The sequence below is a fragment of the Apium graveolens genome, chromosome 7 (assembly GCF_009905375.1).
Source record: "Apium graveolens cultivar Ventura chromosome 7, ASM990537v1, whole genome shotgun sequence".
NCBI classification, from domain to species: Eukaryota; Viridiplantae; Streptophyta; class Magnoliopsida; order Apiales; family Apiaceae; genus Apium; species Apium graveolens.
In genome coordinates this window covers 141,088,151-141,091,776 of record NC_133653.1, presented here as the reverse complement: position 1 = coordinate 141,091,776, position 3,626 = coordinate 141,088,151, and the positions used below count along the sequence as shown (strand labels likewise).

At 43.8% G+C, this 3,626-nt stretch overlaps 1 non-coding gene across 1 annotated transcript; it reads right to left on the bottom strand.

Moving 5' to 3' along the window:
* Window positions 1-715: 715 nt before the first annotated feature.
* On the bottom strand, window positions 716-822 carry LOC141675904 (small nucleolar RNA R71). Its single transcript, XR_012556531.1, has one exon. It is a non-coding gene; the product is annotated as a small nucleolar RNA R71 (small nucleolar RNA).
* Window positions 823-3,626: the final 2,804 nt, after the last annotated feature.

The following is a 3,626-nucleotide window of genomic DNA, read 5'->3' as shown; positions in this document are numbered from 1 at the left end:
CGAACGCGTATACTTGCGTGAATATTAGTGCGTGTTTTCGCCCTAACAAGTTTTTTGGCGCCGCTGCCGGGGACTCGGCGTATTTGTTTAGTTTATGTACTTACCATCATTGGTCATTAGGACTCAGTGATTAGGACGTAGTAGTTCCTTATTTTTTCCGGTTGTGTTTCAGGTACTTTAGCAAGCGTTTATGCAAACTCGTTCTCGTGCTCGCAAGAGGACTTTAGATACAGCTGAGGAGACAGACGAAGTTCTTGATATTCCGGAGAAGTTAGATTTTGAGGATTCGGATTCAGGAACTGAGCAGAAAGAACCAGAAAACATGGGAGATCGTATTGTTCAAGCTGATCCAGCTCTTATGGATTTTTCTCGGCCTAAAATTGATGACATTCAGTCAAGCATCCTTCATCCGGCTATTCAAGCTAACACCTTTGAAATCAAGTCGGGCACTATTCAGATGGTGCAGAATTCTGTTTCTTTTGGAGGAGCGGCAACTGAAGACCCCAACATGCACATAAGGAATTTTGTCGAGATCTGCAGCACTTTTAAGTATAATGGCGTGACTGATGAGGCTATCAAGTTGAGGCTTTTCCCATTCTCACTAAGGGACAAGGCTAAAGACTGGTTACATTCTGAACCAGCTGGGTCCATCACTACGTGGCAAGATCTTGCGCAAAAGTTTCTGGTGAAGTTTTATCCGATGGCAAAGACTGCTGCTATGAGGAGTGCTCTTACTCAGTTTGCGCTACAACCTACAGAATCTATGTGCGAGGCTTGGGAACGCTACAAGGAAATGTTGAGAAAATGTCCACATCATGGAATGCCGGATTGGATGGTGATCACTGGTTTCTATAATGTTTGGGGGCCCAATCTCGGCCCATGCTTGATGCAACAGCTGGAGGCGCCTTATGGGCTAAAAGCTATACTGAGGCGTATAATCTTATAGAGACGATGGCTGCAAATGAGCATCAAAACCCAACTCAAAGGATGACGTCAGGCAAGGTAGCAGGTATTCTGGAAGTTGATGCAGCCACCGCTATTGCAGCCCAGCTCCAAGCGCTATCAATGAAGGTTGATTCTCTGGCTACGTACGGAGTTAATCAAATAGCTATGGTTTATGAGTTGTGTGCAGGTTCTCATGCTACGGATCAGTGTTCTTTTGTCAATGAGTCTGTTCAGTATGTGAATAATTATCTGCAACAACAGCAGCCTGTGCCAGCGACCTATCATTCTAACAACAGAAATCATCCAAATTTCAGCTGGGGGAATATTCAGAATGCTATTCAGCCACCATATCAGCAAGGAGTGAGTAAACAGTTTAACCCACCTGAATTCCAGCAACCACAGCAGTATGCTACAAGGCAATCATATCCTCAACAGGGAAGTGCAGCTGCACCTACTAGTGCTGATTTTGAGGAACTTAAGCTGTTGTACAAGAGTCAGGCGGTTTCTATCAAGACCTTGGAAAATCAAATCGGTCAATTAGCCAATGCAGTGCTCAATCGTCAACCTGGTACTCTTCCCAGTGACACGGAAGTACCAGGCAGGAAGGAAGCTAAAGAGCAAGTCAAGGCTATTACCTTAAGGTCTGGAAAAGTAGCTGATTCTGAAAAGGCAAAAGAAGTAGAAGTTAAAATTAGAGATGAGGAATCTAAGCAAAAGGAGAAAGCGGTGGAACCAAGGAAGACTACTGTTGAACACACTCTGCCTGAGGCTAATACAGGGGAGAAACAGCTCTATCCTCCACCACCTTTTCCTAAGAGATTGCAGCAACAAAAGCTGGATAGACAGTTCGGGAAGTTTCTGGAGGTGTTCAAGAAACTTCACATCAATATACCTTTCGCTGAGGCTCTGGAACAAATGCCTAGTTATGCGAAGTTTATGAAGACTATTCTTTCAAGGAAGGTGAAACTGGATGACCTTGAAACCGTTGCTCTCACGGAAGAATGCAGCGCTGTTCTGCAGCAAAAGTTACCACCGAAACTGAAAGATCCAGGAAGCTTCACCATTCCTTGCACCATTGGCAATCTGACTTTTGACAAGTGACTTTGTGATTTGGGAGCAAGCATTAATCTGATGCCGTTGTCGATCTTTAAAAAGCTGGATTTGCCTGATCCAAAACCCACATATATGTCGCTACAATTGGCTGACCGTTCCATTACTTACCCAAGAGGCATAGTTGAGGATGTGCTCGTCAAGGTGGATAAGCTCTTCTTTCCAGCAGATTTTGTTATTCTGGATTTTGAGGAAGATAAGAAGATTCCCATAATCTTGGGAAGGCCTTTCTTGGCTACTGGACGTACCTTGATAGATGTGCAAAAAGGTGAACTTACTATGCGGGTCCAAGATCAGGATGTGACCTTCAACGTATTCAAGGCAATGAAATTCCCTACAGAAGATGAGGAGTGCTTAAAAGTGGATGTGATTGATTTTGCGGTTACTTCGGAACTCGATCACATGCTAATATCTGATGCATTGGAAAAGGCCTTAGTGGGGGATTTTGACAGCGATGATGAAGATAGCAATGAGCAATTACAATATCTGAACGCTTCTCCCTGGAAGCGAAAGCTGGACATACCATTTGAATCTCTTGGTACTTCTGACCTTAAGAACGCTGAAGGGAAGCTCAACCATCAATAGAGGAAGCACCTACCTTGGAGCTCAAGCCATTACCTGAGCACTTGAGGTATGCTTTTTTAGGTGATTCATCTACGTTACCTGTTATTATTTCATCTGACCTTTCAGGTAGTGAGGAAGACAAGCTCTTAAGGATTTTGAGAGAATTCAAATCGGCTATAGGATGGACCATAGCAGACATCAAGGGGATAAGTCCTTCATATTGTATGCATAAAATTCTTCTAGAGGAAGGTAGTAAGCCAACTGTGGAACAGCAGCGAAGACTGAATCCCATCATGAAGGAGGTGGTGAAGAAAGAAATTCTGAAATGGCTAGATGCAGGCATCATTTATCCTATTTCTGACAGCTCGTGGGTGAGCCCCGTACAATGTGTACCTAAGAAGGGAGGTATCACTGTGGTCGCAAATGAAAAGAATGAGCTCATCCCTACTCGAATAGTTACAGGATGGAGAGTATGCATGGATTATAGAAAATTGAACAAAGCCACAAGGAAGGATCACTTCCCTCTTCCATTTATAGATCAGATGCTTGACAGATTGGCGGGTCATGAGTATTTTTGTCTTCTGGATGGTTATTCTGGGTATAATCAGATTTGTATTGCACCAGAGGATCAGGAAAAGACTACCTTCACTTGTCCATTTGGCACGTTTGCTTTTCGCAGAGTTTCGTTTGGGTTATGTGGCGCCCCGGCCACCTTTCAGAGATGTATGATGGCTATATTCTCTGACATGATTGGAAATAACGTTGAAGTGTTCATGGATGACTTCTCCGTCTTTGGACACTCATATGATGAATGTTTGAATAATCTGCGCGCCGTACTCAAAAGATGCGTGGAAACTAACTTGGTGCTCAATTGGGAGAAATGTCATTTTATGGTGCGTGAAGGCATTATCCTTGGGCATAAGGTCTCTAGAAAGGGTCTCGAGGTGGACAAGGCCAAGGTGGGAGTCATTGAAAATCTTCCTCCACCTAATTCTGTGAAAGGAATC